We start from the raw sequence: 14,379 nt of genomic DNA on the forward strand, positions 1-14,379 counted from the left end.
TAATTAACCAGGGGTAGCGTGACCCAGTGGCTCAGCCGCCAGACTGAGACAAAAGATTTGCAAGCACAGGCAGAAATGCTCGCAGAGCCTGGGGACACGGTGGGAAAATGTGGGTTCAGAGTTCTGCCATGTGCTGCGGGTGGATCTCGGCAGCTGGGAATTCAAGGCAGACCTCCAGTTATGATCTAGGCCTCCGTGAAGATCAGTAAAAGCCAGGCAATTCCTTCAGAAGTCCCACCTTAAGCCTTTTGTAAATGGGGCTATTAGTATTTGCCCATCGGTGTGTAAAGTGGTTTTAGCTCTGTAGATAAGGAGAAATACGTGTTAGTTGCCTATCCTCAAAGCAAACCTCTGTGAAAGGACACAGAAGAGGCTCCCTTCTCCTCCCTCTCCTCATGATGTAGGTGTTTTGTGTTCTGGCTAAATATAAATATACCAGTGCAGAGCCTCTTGCAGAACTGGTGTTTCTGAATACGAGCTGCCTGACTGTGATGAGCAGAATGCTCTTTGGGGGATGAGAAATACACGGGATGCCAGAGGGAAGAGCAGGTTTTAGGAATGCACCAACTGGTTTGGGTAGCAGGGGTGAGGGTGGGAAAGGCCCCTTTCATGAGAGATGCTGGGATTTCTGGGAGAGCCCAAAACATCCTGCCATGTGTCTGCTTATTGAGGCAGTTTGTGCCTGCAGTTAATAGAAAAGCCGCTCTGGACATTACTGCGGCCTTGAGTTTGGTTAGTTAGTGTCCTGCCCAAGGAGTGCGTTGAGATGGTTAAAAGAGGTAGGGATGGAGAAAAGGCAAACTAAAAAAGCCTCCTCCTCTCTTCCTCAGCACTATTATTTTTGATACTGTGTGAGTAGGTAGGAGCAGCAGTCAGGGAGCACGAAGCTGCTTTATTACATGCGCAGTAAAATCTCTTAAAAAGAGTTGCTCATGACAGAAGAAGTTGGCGACCTGTTTCCTCTCAAAAACTGGGGGAATAGCACACCCCTGAGCATGGTGACCTAAACCCTACCAGGCTTCTGCAGCTCCGGCTCCTTCCCTGGCCTGGGTGGTTTTCCAGGCAGTTTCCCTCTGCACGTTGCACGCTTGTAAGGGCGCCGCTATTGATGGGAACAGCCAGGGCTATTTTTCCCACATCAGTGAGCTGCATGCTAGCTGCTGTGGTTTCGTGCTGTGTCCTGTGCAAGGTGTGATCCCTCTGTGGGAGGTGTGGCATGAGACTGCGACGGCAGAAGTGACTGGGGTGATGTTACAGACACTGCTTTACAAAGTTGCCTTGCCAGACAGATTCCCAGCCTCTTTTGACATGTTTCCTGATCTTTCACTGGGACCCAGGGCTGAAGTTTGTGGCTGTTTCGCTCACAGTCAGCTTTAGCCATGGCAAGAGGCAAGGTTCATCTATCCTTACCCCACGTCCACCCATACTCTGTGTACATCCTTCCCTCGTTTCCATCCTAACTGCTCTGTCCTCAGAAATCCCCACTCCCGGGTGAAGGAAGCAGAGGAAGGAACACCCCTTATCTCCCACCGCTTGGGGTATCAACGAGAGCCGCAGTTTGGCAAGGTGTGTGTTACTGAGCTGCTCTTGTTCTTCTCACAGGGGGATGAGGTGGCGAGAGAGATGTGCTGTCCTCGAGGACTCATGAGTGGACTGTGTTGGAAAGGGGTCATGCAAAAAAGAACAGTCATTTTAGGTGACAAACCCACCATCTTTTCACAGGGGGAGATGCCTGGCTTAATAATCCAGCCTCTGAAAATCATGAGCTGTTGAGGCTTTCCAAGCTGGGCATCCCAAAATGATACCTCTCTGGGTGCTGGTTGCAGGGGAGCCTGGCCCCATCTGTGGGTCTCTCTCTCTCTCTTAGCACTGGGTGGTTTCTGTCTGGCCACAAGACATGGAAAATTGGTAAGGACCCTTCAGAGGTTCTGGGTGGATGCCCCTTACTGTAAATCATTGAGCAGAGGGAAATGCCTTGGTTTAATTGCAGCAGGACTTCCCCTCCTCCCCTGCAGCCTGAGCCTTCCCATGACAGCCAGTCAGGAGAGACTCAAGGCTGTGGCTCTTAAACCCTGTAACAGGCTGGGCTTGAGTGGTCCCTGCAGAGTCATCACAGAGCTGAAGGCTCAGGGATATCACTGCCAGGGCAGATACTAAAAATAAAGAGATTCCTTAAATTTGGTCTTTACTTCTGATAGGACAGACTCTGAGGGCAGACCCTGTCGCCTCAGGAGGTTATTGGACTTCTGAGACTCAGTAGCATTTTTGGTACCTGATGTCTGTGGGTGGCGTATGAAGGAAACCTCTTCACTTACCCACAATCACCCACTAAGTGAGCCAAATTAGCGTTTATGGGCTGTATGCTTTTCATTTTTCTCATTGCTGGTTTGGTGGGGTTTTTTTTTGGGGGGGAAGGGTTGGGTTTTTTTAAGAAAGGCAATCCCAAAAGGCACATCTGCGTTGTTGCAACCCCGGGTTTCTAGAGAGCCGCGTAGCGCCGCGCCGTCAGTAGATCTCAGTCATAAACAAATGTATAGATTAACAAAAAGCCCGGTCATTTGTCTGCAGAAAACAGCTTTGAACCAGGTCCTGCTGACTACAGCAAAGCTTGCTTGTCTCATGTCAAACACATTGAACTTTGAAACTGCCTTTCTGTACCAACATGCTGTTGCTCATGTAGGCAAAGATCTGGGGTAACACTGCATGTAAAGGATGCCTGCTTACATCTTCAAGGGTGGTGGTGGAAACATCAGCTCTGGGTTTTCAGTCATTGAGATGATATTGTTGTTGTTGTCAAGTTTTACTCTAGTAATTCAGGGACCAGTCAGACCCCAGCACTTCAAGCAGAAACTCTGTCATGCCACACCATGCAAAGGCTGTCTTTGATGTGCTTTCCACCATTTTTCTGGCTGGAAGAAAGACCTCTCTGTCCTTGGGACTACAAAGCTGTGAAATGAGTTGCCAAAGGATGTTGCCCTTTTGTTCAGTGCTTTAAAAGGTGTTAAGACTTCAGCAGAGCCCTGCCTTTCTCCTGATCTTCCTTCCTCTCCCACCACCTAGGCATCACATCCAGCAGTGTCCTTACACCATGAGCTTGCCATTAAAGAGCTTACCAAACTCTGATGACTGATGGAGTCTTTTCTGTGAGCAAAACCCACTGAACAGGGGTTCTGAGGGGCTAAAGTGTAACTGCGATACGCGTGGCAAGGAGAACGAGCGTTTCGCTTTCCCTGGGCAGGGTCAGTGCGTGGTGAGATAAACACGATGTTTGTGGGTGTAAGGAGGAGAAAGGGGGTTTCACCTGAGCTTTGGGCACTGCAGAGTAAGCCCTGCTTCACAGGACAGGATGCAGAGCTGCCGGGTGGTTCAGTTTGATGTAATCTGAGGCAGTGGATTTGCTATCAGAAGATGCAAATAGGTGGATGGGAATATTTGTGGATGGGCCCCTATTTCACACCTCCCAGGTCCTCTTCTGTTTTGCACAGCTTAGGGAGACAGCTAATGAAGAGACATGTAACGATGCTGAAATGAAAATTGGTGGTTCTGTTCAACTCATTTATCTCTTTTCTTTAAAGACTGTGCTTTTAATTGATGCTTTGACATCTTCTCACCCTGATTTAGTTGGAGGAGTGCTGTCAGTCATTACCTTTTGCTGTGAGCCTCTGGCTGTGGATTGAAGATCTTCCAGCCTGTGGAATAGCAACTGCTTTAACTTAGCACATCACCTGGTATTTTTGGAACTTCCCAGGTTACGAGCACTCAGTAGGAGCATGCCAGTCATGGACCGCGTGATGCATCCAGAGCCATCAGCACTGTCTGTAAAGCCATTCCTGCAGCTGGTGGAGTGCCTGCCAGGATTGATTCCCTCATGTTGGCGCACAGTCCCAGCAACACAACACCTGGAGAGACCTTTGCATATAGTGGAAGTCACTGTGACAGGCTCAGCCAGTCTTGTGGAAGAGGTGACAGTCCCAGCATGTCTTAAATTACTTGGAGCCCACTGCCCACTCAGGTCTGCTGGATGGACTTCTTCCTGCATCAGAAGGTCAAGTGAACTTAAACAGTTTAGATATCAGCCCTCTGCTAATATGGACTTCAGCCCAGGGATAACAAGCTTCTGATCTCCCACAGAAGGTGATGGCTGCAGCTGGAGGACCTCTACTGCACACATAGTTTTTGCGTCGGTCGGAGTCTGTCCATGCTCCATCTCTCCAGAGTTACATGGTAACCTTCCCCCACGTAAAGAAATCAAGGATATTCCAGGGCTATGATAGGTTTTGGCTTTGTCTCAAGAACAGATCCATTAGAGGTGTGCAGTTTGTGCTGGCACTGCAGGCTCCTGCCTGATGCTTTGCCTTGCACCACAGTCCTCAAGCAGAGTCAGCTGGGAAACGCAGTTACCGCCCTCAGCAGCTCCATGTGCTGTTTTAAGGAGCACATCAGATTTTACGCTTGCTTTCTACAAGTCCTCATGTCCCTCCATCTCTGTGACAAGGTTTTTGCTTCCACTGCTTGTTTAGTGAGTGATAAAATGCCATAAAAAAAGCACATTTAGTTTTATGCCCAGTGCCTAGGTGGATGCATTCATGCCTTTCGCCGAGTACTGCTGCGGCTGTGGTACCAAAACAAGGTTTTTGATACCTTTTATTAGACAAACTGCTACAGAAGGAGGCAAATTCCACAAGCTCTCAAGCTCCCAAGTGCTCTTCCACGCTGAAATAAAAGCAGCGATTATATGGGGCGGCCTGACAGCAGGCCATAGCTCGCCACAGCGCTCTTCCCTCGCTCCTACACTTTCCTTAAGGTGTTGGTGCTGTAACGGTGCGATGGAAGAGGCAGCGTCTGAGCGAGGGTTTTATTTACAACCTCTAGTAGTGCTGCATGTCCCAGAAGTGGGTGTTAACACCCAGCTCGGGGCTCCTTGGGAGCCTGGGAAGGGCTGTGACGTTTGAAGCCGTCAGACTTTTGGGTTGGTAGCAGTCCCCTAGAGGTCAGCAGAGCCTAAATTTTCAAGCAGCTCGAGCCGACGGTGAGCTCCGCAGGGATGGTGTCTGCGGGCCTTGCCGCCCTGCTTTTGCTCTCAGCTGTTGCTGGGGAAGGAGGCGAGGCTGGGGACAAAGGGCTCGGCCCGTGGGGTGTGAAGTCCTGTTTTGGAGATGGGTGGGCTGAGAGCTTGCCACGGGGAAAGACCATGGGTAGGAGATGGGTGCTGGTGTAGGACCGCGGGAGCTGGGGCCTACACCCCTTGGGCGCAGTGGTGCCCACCCCTCTTGGGACTGCAGCCAGACTGCGCTGTGTCAGGAGCAACCTCACATCAGAGTAAGCTCCACCGCAGCCGAGCTTTGTGTGCGTGCAGCCATGTTCCAGTGTTCCTCTGGTGTAGCTGCTGGTTTGCTCAGACCTGAGCTGCCTCCCACATGCTGCGCTGGCCTAAGCCACGCTGCAGCCGCCGACCAGAGGTCACCTGTCTGAGTGCCCAGGTCCTTGCAATCCCAACTGACCTCTCTCAGGCACTCGTCATACTTGTCACCCCTGCCCAGAACTGCAAGTGGAGATGGGTTTTTCCCTGGACCTTCTCAGCTTTTGGGGTTGGAATGGCTGTTTAAGAGACCTGGGCTGTGCCACATGAAGGCAAGCCGGTGGGAGACAGCCACTCCATGTCCAGTCAGCTTTCCATGGTACCAGGAGAAGGGCAGTTTTGGCACAAGGCAGTAGCGCAGACATAGGCTAAAAGGTGCTGAGGAGATGGTGAGTGACAAATCCTATGCTGCATGTGCTAGCAATCCAGCAGTCAGACCCCAAACCAAGACCCTAATTCCTGCTGCCAGCCCCTGGAAACACTCACAGAATCACAGAACGTTAGGAGGCAGAAGGACCCTCAAAAGATCATCTAGTCCAGCCCCCCTGCCAGAGCAGGATCACCTAGACTAAATCACACAGGAACGCATCCAGGCAGGTTCTGAATGTCTCCAGAGAAGGAGATGCCACAGCCTCTCTGGGCAGCCTGTTCCAGTGCTCTGTCACCTTCCCAGTGAAGAAGTTTCTCCTTATATTCACATGGAACTTCCAATGCTCCAGCTTGCACCTGGGCCTTGCAGCAAGCAGCCCCAGATCAGAGGCCAGAAACCACTGAAACCATGGCTGCATTTGCCTCTGGGGCACTGTCAGCATGTGCATTACAAGTCTCAGTAATGAGAAGATGAGTTGCCTTGAGTGGATGTGAGCTTGCACTCGCCCTATATACTGCTTCCCCTCTCGGCAGCTGCAAGCTGAATAACCGGGAGTGTAATTGGCAAAATATGCCTCTTCCTCCCCAGATTTTCTCCTGGTCAGCATGCCCAGGACTTTTCCCCACTGTTTAGCTAGCCACCTTCCAAGTATGGCTCTCCATTTTCCTCTGCATACATAAGGACTATGCATTCAGCTCCAGCAAAGGCTCATCTCTCCTTGATGAGAACTGAGGCTTGCAGAAGATGTGCTGTACTGGAAATGCAGAGATTCACATGGAAAATCAGTGCCAGTGTATGGTGTTCCTTTTGGTTAACAAAAGTTAGGAAATTTTTGTATTGGTTCTTCTTTAAGTATTATTATTACTATTATTAATATTATTACTACTTTACTTCTTGTTTCCTGCATTTCTATTTATTTCTGCAAAACCCTTATCAGGGAAGGTTTTGACCTGCCTGTGAGTCATGTAGCAGCAATGGGGAGTGGCAGCGCAGAGCTGTGGGAGCCGAGCACACAAATTTGTGCCCCTCTTACATCTCACGATGACAAAGGCTGCTGGTGGGTCACCCAGCTATCAATGGACTTCATGGCTGCAGTGCCTAGGGTGGCCAACCACCATGCTGGTCACACCTCTCCTCCGTGTGCCGCTGGCTACAGAAAGTGTGTGCCTTAACCTTCATCAATTCAGCTCTGGACTTCAGCCTTTGTGAGCCTTCTGGAGTCAGTGTAGCAGGCTGCAGCAAAATTATTTATGCAAAAAGCCTGAATTACAAAGCACAGACCTGTGGATCCTTTCTCACCTCTGCGAAGTATCTGAGCCTGAGGGCAAGACAGCTTTATGGCTGCAACAAGACATGACTTAAAGATATAAAGTGGGATAATGAGGTTCTTGCTGAGGCCTCTCAAACTGTACACCAGGACCTCCTTCCCTTTACCCCAGCACATGGGCATGTGTTTTCCCAGCTCTTCAGGACAGCGGGAGGCATCTTTCTGGGAACCACCAGCAAGCTCTCGCTAAATTCCTTTAGGCTTTGTCAATGTGCAGTTTCCTGTCATCCAAAAAAGGGAGGGAAGGCACTACCTGTAGAACCTGTAACGTGATCACTAACAAGGGGGCTTCATCAGTGCTCCCTGAACCCTCCCAAGCACACATGAGCAGTTAATTAGATAACTGACCCCAGGCAGCATCCCTTGTAAAAGACAGATTGCAGTGCAGCAGCATATCAGCAAAGGCACCTACCAGCAGCCCTGGGAACTTGCTTTCATGGTCAGCACACAAAAGAACTCAAGAGGGAAACTAGGGACTTCCCATCTCTGGGATCTTCAAAAAGGTGTAAGAAGTGGTGGAGATAGCATCTCCAAACTGAAGGGAGTGGTGGTGTGGTGTGAGGTTTTGGAGTTAAAATAAAAAGAAGCCGCCTTTGTTACTGTGGAAACCAAGCAATGAATAGCAGTTTGATACTTCTCTTGCTTCACAGGGGCGATGCTGGCACAGTCAGCCCAGGAGGAACAGCAGCATCGACTTGGGGCAAGCAGGCTACAGCTTGAGGCAAAGGGAAAGAGACAAGGAGGAGGTGTCTGGGAGGTCACAGACCCCACCTCAAAGTGGACGGTGGTGCAGGAGCTGGTGGCATACCTGAGGCAAGGAAAGGGAATGGTAAAGAGAAGATACAAGAGGACTGAGACCAGGAAGAGGGCATCATGGCAAGGGAATGGTGGAGAAAGGGATTGCTTTGATCTCCAATGAGACTAGAGAAGGTCTTGTGACAGCTGAACATAGCCTGGCTCAGCCAGAGCAGGCAACAGAAATGGACGTGGAGATGTAGCAGTATCTGATGGAAAGACATACAGGCAAATATGGCTGTAGCAAGTACCTCTGAGCATCAATCATGGCACCTCTTCTTCTTCCTCCTCACCATCCCTCAGCAAGGTGCCTTGTGCCAGGCCTGTGTACGGCTCACAATCTTGTACGTGTTCTCACACTGTTGGCACTTTCACCACCAACTTTTCTTTCAAAAGAATAAAAATAATGTTTTTTTCTTCCTAAGAAAGTTTCTTTCCTCCTACTGGCCCCGCAGCAGGGTTTTTTGTACAATGCATGGCAAGCCTTGCCTGTAGAAAAGGGAGGCACCTGCCCAGGTCTGCAGGTCCCTGTGCTCACCCAGGCTGAGGCCTGAGAATTAAGGGGACAACGATGCTGAGAGTGAACACAACAAGGGAAAGTGACCAAACGCCACCATTCAGTTGCCTGCAGTGGCCTGGCACCTGCTGTTGTATCAGACATGCAAATTGCACAGGCGACATGAATAACATCTTTCCAACTACTATCACTGAAGCCAGCATGTCTGATGGGCAGCTCACATGGTCTTGCAGGTCCCTGAACCTCTGCTCTCCTTTGCCTTTGCAGTTGAGGCCCAGCAGAGGAAAGCTTCCTGTCATCCATTCCCAACCCTTCATTTGTCAAAATGCACACACCACCCTTACCCAGCAGTGGTACTTAAGTAGCATCAACCTGTAACCCCAGTATCCCATAAAATGATTCGTTAGCCATGATAACAGAGGAGAAGAGCTTCCAAGGAGAAGGGGAAGACTGCTGATGTCACCAATGTCTGTATTAGCAATGCTGGCAAATGAGTCCTTTACGTTAAGGCAAACAGATGGGAATTCCTGAAAAATTTCAAGCAGGCCAAATGTCTGTAGGTTGAGCTCTTTTTGCCCTGTTGAACTTAGGCTAGAGCATGATGAGACAGTGTCTCTTCCTATAGATGGCCACCGAGGAACAGTGTGAAGTGCAGCTAAGAGGAATAAGGACTCCCTGTGGTGCTCCCATACAGTCCTGGCCATCAGTAACTGCTACTGCTGATGACGGCTGAGTCCTATGACATGTGATACCAGCAGAGTACACAACTAGTGCTCACCTATCCAGCAGCGAGCCTGCACAGGGGAAGTTGGCTGGCACTGGCCATCTGTAGCTGGACCTGTGTGTTCCGAATGGACAGCCACACTCACAGTTATGTGCTCTTCTGTCACCTCCACTGTTCACTCCAAGAACTGGCCACAGCTTCCCTGTGAACAGCACAGTCCCTCCTAGCTAAGGTGGGTATTCCTCCATGAAGTCTCCTTTGAGAGGTCCTCTGTCCCTCTTTCAGCTGCAGCAGCGAGCTACAGCCAACGCAGAGCAGGCATGTGGCTCACTGAGCTACAGCAGCCAGAAGGTCACACACATCAGCAGGAGGCACTGACTGCAACCAGGAACCACAACGATGTGCATGGAGCTGTCTTGGCCACAGCAACATAGCAGGGCTTTGCAAAGGCCCTGAGAAGCAGGAGAACATAGGAAGCCAAACAGGGCTTGCAGAGTTTGACCTACCCAGGTGTGCAATGTGGACTGTCCCAGCTATTTTCTCCTTCATATCCTATCAATACCATATGAGAGACTCCATGAGAATTAGGCCTGACTCACCCATGGAAGAAAACCCTACATGGGGACAAAACAGCTTGACCCAGTGAGTGTTTCTGTGTGGAAGCTGCAGAAGCCTGGTTTAATTTCCCTCCTCAGCTGTGACTGTGTTCCTTTGATGGCACGTGATGTATTCCTGCATTCACAGCATGGTTACCTCCAAAATGCAAGTACCTTCCTCATGTCTTAAAGACATGCTTGGTGGCAAAGTGCAGGGAGTGGAAGTATCCCAGTCTGAGGGTGGGGTGTTACTGGGGACGCTCACAGGGTCTGCATCCCCTAGGAACATGCTGGGTAGGACAAGCTTGGTTCCTCTGCAGTGGCTCTGACTCCCTGGCAAGTCAGCATTCAGGGCATTAAGTAGTGCCACTGGGTTTGTTTACTGGTAAACCTGCCAAGATGTGAGATCCCTGTGAAAAGACAGCACATGGTTAAAGCTGATTATACTGACATTTACACTTACCTTTACTGACAGTTACAAGAACCTCCTAAAGGAGCAAAATCCCTGTCTCCTCTTCAGCTTAATCAGTGGCTCTGAGAGCTGATTTTCACCCAGCTCCTACTCTTTTGGTCCTTCTAACTAATTGCTTTACGTCTGTGTTGAGAACTCCTGAAGATGTTCTGGCAAAGCCTTTTCCTTCTGTCTTCAGGATTTGCTGGGTCATGCTGCCCTGGCATGTGTGCGTGACTGCCAGAGGTGCTTCGGAGGCCAGACGACAGGGATGTACCTTGAATGGCCTGGCTCTGATCCAGGAGAACTCCACAGCCTGCCTCAGAGCCTGGGCAGAAGCTTTGGGCAAGAAGCCACATGCTGACCAAACCCTGTCCAGAGCCAGCAGCTGGACAAGCCGCTGCGGAGGCAGAGCACGCCCGCAGCCCTGTGAGCCGGCGTCACTGCGCAGAGGTGGCACAGACATGCAGCGTGTGCCAAGGCGGGCACCCTGGCTTGGCTCCACATCCTCCAGCTCACCCACTCCCTCCCACGCCAAAGTAGGAAGTTTTCTCCACAGCCCTTCCCTGATGGCTCATTCCTGGCCGCTGGCCACATCTTGCTGCTCCCAGTACAGCTACCCACAGAGCTGTGCTGTGAAACAGGCCAGGTTAAAAAACAATGAGGGCAATCAGGTTTCTGGTTTCTTCTGAAGGGCTGGTTCAACCCTCAGTCACATTAGCAGCTCCTTTACAGTTGTTTCAACCCAGACAAGGAGACAGGATTGGTGGGAACATCTTCAGTTGGCTCTGAAGCCGAAGCTGGCAAAGCAACACCCCTACACCTCAGCCTTGCTAGAAGCTCTCTCCACTCTTCACAGGCTTCCATCACTTTGCTGGCAGATCCTGACACTGCTTGAAGGAGTTGCATTTCCCTTTAGGGAGTAAATGGTTCACATAGTTTGGCATTTATTCTGTCACAGCATATGTGGGGCTATCATTAACACTAACAGGAATGACACATCCATCCAGCAGAGAATAATCTGTTTAATGGCTAAATAGGAAAGCTGGTACATTAAATTACAGGCAGAGTCAGAGTCGGGATAGAGTTTTCCCGTTGATAAAATGAGACTCATTTCAAAACAGGAAATTAATTTTCCCTCTTCTTTATGCAACAGGCACCATAAATTCAAACTCCTCCCTTGACAGCTTTCTCTGCTGTAAGTAACGTATTTATAGGAGTGGACATGCCATAGATCCCTTAATATAACACCAGCTTCTGGCCGTGTTAGACTGATGGCCTCTGAAGGGACAGAGAGCCTGGGACAAGATTTGTCTCAGCTCACACCCCATGCCAACCCATGAATAGCTTTTACTTAACTTAAGCATTTGAAGTTTCTCCCCTGGAAAAGAGGAAAGCAAGGCAATTTGGAAGATGGGTGAAAAAAAACCTGCACGTGGATGGTAGGTTCTTGATTCATCAGTTACCACCGAGTATTTGGTGGTTCTTGAGAAGAGAGTAAAATTTGGGTGCGTTTAATCAGAAAACTCAGATCAGTTGTACTTTAAGCTCATGTTATTCTTTTAGTAACTCAAGTTCTGGCTACAAATTTGCATAAATAAGGGTAGCAGTCCTTTGGTTGTCCATTTTAATAAATGAGTTGGAACTATGGCTAGAGAGAACGGGAAATAGGGAAGACTCTCTGGGGATCCAACAGCAGCCAGGCATGGGACTATCATTGGAATCACTGCCTTCTCTGTTACGTTACACGCTCAGCTCTTCAATAGATGTGGAGCAGTTGCTGTTCTTCAGTATTCAGAGTGTGTACAGCACTGCTCTGCCAAAACACATTGTGCAGAGCGCAGGCAATAGGCAGCCCCTGCGTGCGCAGCAGCAGCGTTGGCAGTCGATAGCAGCTGGATGGCACGCTCACTTTTGGAGGCAGTCTAGCTCAAGTGGTACTTCATTCTGCATTTGGCCATTCATTTCCATGCAGCCCTGCTCCCTTGGTGGTGCCAGTGGAACTGTGTGACCTGCAACGAACTAGACTAGAGACTGGACTTGTGTTACAAACTATCTTCCATAAAGACAAGGTTGATTCTAACCCTGGCTGGTTCATCCTTGGAATGAGGGCATGCTTCTAAGGGCAGTGAGTACCAAGGGAAGAAGCTGCTGCTGCAAGAGCTGTGAGTCAAATGACAGCCTAAGATGACAGTCCATCAGTCCTCCTGTACGTGCTTCTCTGCTCTTTGTTTATGGACAAGGATGTTTGTCCCAAGCTGTGGCTAACCCTGAACTGCAGGTGGAGGTTACACATGAACTATGAATGTTTAAACACTTGAATTCACAACTGTGCTAATTAATGAATATTAAGGTATCATTAAAAGTGCAAGAACTGAATTGGATCTCCTTTCGCTTGTCTCAAGGTCACAAAAGCACCTGGAGAAATCAGGACAAAGTGTTTCCTTCCCTACAAAAATCCCACCTCTCCGTCACCATCACTCCCATGGGATAAGCCCTTCAGTCCCATGGGATAAGCCCTCTCCCACTGCTGGCCACCAAGCAGCTCTCAGCTGCTAAAAAAAAAATAAACTGTGCCAGATGTGTGGACTTGTCTGTATAAGAATAAACCACTCAGCCCCAGCAGCTCCCCTGGAGCCTGGGGACAAGTCTGAGGTGGAAGGGAACAAGACCCAGCTTCCTTGAGTCCCCCTCCCAACCCACCTGCAAACCTAGGGCTTCTCCCCAAGAGAGGCAGCTCAGCTCTGGTTAACTAGAAACCTATCAGGCTCATCCTAAAGCTCAAGTGAACCACAAGCCAAAGGAATATCATCCTTGATATTTTGTTTAAACAATGTTTTCCCATGTAAGCTGTGTATGCTTACAGCTGTATATGCTACAGCCTGATAATTAACAGCTTGTTGATTATGTCTGGGGTGGATAATGAATACATCGTGCCCTGTCTTCTCCTCTCCCTGTCCCAAATAAGGAGGTACTGTGAGTGCCTTTCAGGGCTCCCACTAGCTCCTAACATGGGCTGTGCCCAGCACAGGTTACACTGCAAGGCAATAAAAGCTCACCACGAGCGAGTACCTTCATCCCCTCTCTGGCCCCTCATCTCCATCTGTCTTGGCAGCTTCTGACTTCCCCTGGGGAAAGGAGCAGCAGCCTAACATCTTCCCTCTTTTCCCCCATCCTGGCTGCTCCCAGAGAGGGCGAAGAGGGAAGCTGGAGCCAGGGTGGTCCTATCCGCCCCCTGCTCAGCTGCCACAGCTGCAGCCCCTCACCCTGCAGGGACAAAGCTGCTGGATGCTGCAGTGTGAAGCCAGGGGAATGGGGAAATTGGTGCCGTGCAACTGTTTGTGTTAATACACAACCTGGTTTCTTCAGTGTTTTCCTGAAAAACGTAATCTCAAACACGACTCAATCACTTTTGAAATCAAATATTTCTCTTGGAAAGCCCTTCTCTGCCCAGCATCAGGATGAGAAAGCTCACCTACAAAGCAGAGGCTCTTTAGAGCTCCACGTGATGAGTAGTGGCTGTTCTTGACACAAGTAACCAACAGCATTCATTAAAAAAGCCCCAACAAGTTAGCATGGGAACAGGGTCAAGCTGAGAAATTAATATTTTGTTGTTTAAAGAGCACTAGCCTTGCACAGAACCATCCTGGCTTCTGCAGTTTGAAGAGGTGAAGAGGGAAGATCCAATGAAGAAGGAACGGGATCTTGACTGGTGGATGCACTGGATACAGAAGAGCTTTGCAGATCCTGCTTCTTGTTCCCAGAGGACACGGAGCTCAGGGCTGCAGATGGCTTTGGGCAGTTTGCAATTTCAAGGGATCATATTTTATTTTCCACTTGTCGCCAAGTCAGCTGCTGTATTAAAAAATGACCATGGGCAAAATCAGTGCTGGACACGGCCCTGATACGGGGAGGAGAAACCATGCAGTAGTACATCTGCTCCCCTGGCAGACAGCCCAGCACATTAACCAGCAGTGGTGGGGAAGAGGAGGGGAGAAAGAGCTGTAGCCTCCAGCAGCTTCCCCATTCTGTCAGCACCTCTTTCTCTGGGAAATCTTTGCCGTGTTGAGTGAGCTTGTCCATCTCTGGGCAGCACACTCGTACCTCAAGGCGTATGATCAAGGGTTTTCCTGAAAGAGGCAATCCCAAGCCTTTGTCCTGATCTCCAACCAGGACCCATGAGAGGGCAGGGTAGAAGATGCTCAAGGGAGCATTTCAGAGGATGCAGTGACAGGGCTGG

This window comes from Gallinula chloropus (genome assembly GCF_964237585.1).
Source record: "Gallinula chloropus genome assembly, chromosome: 2".
NCBI classification, from domain to species: Eukaryota; Metazoa; Chordata; class Aves; order Gruiformes; family Rallidae; genus Gallinula; species Gallinula chloropus.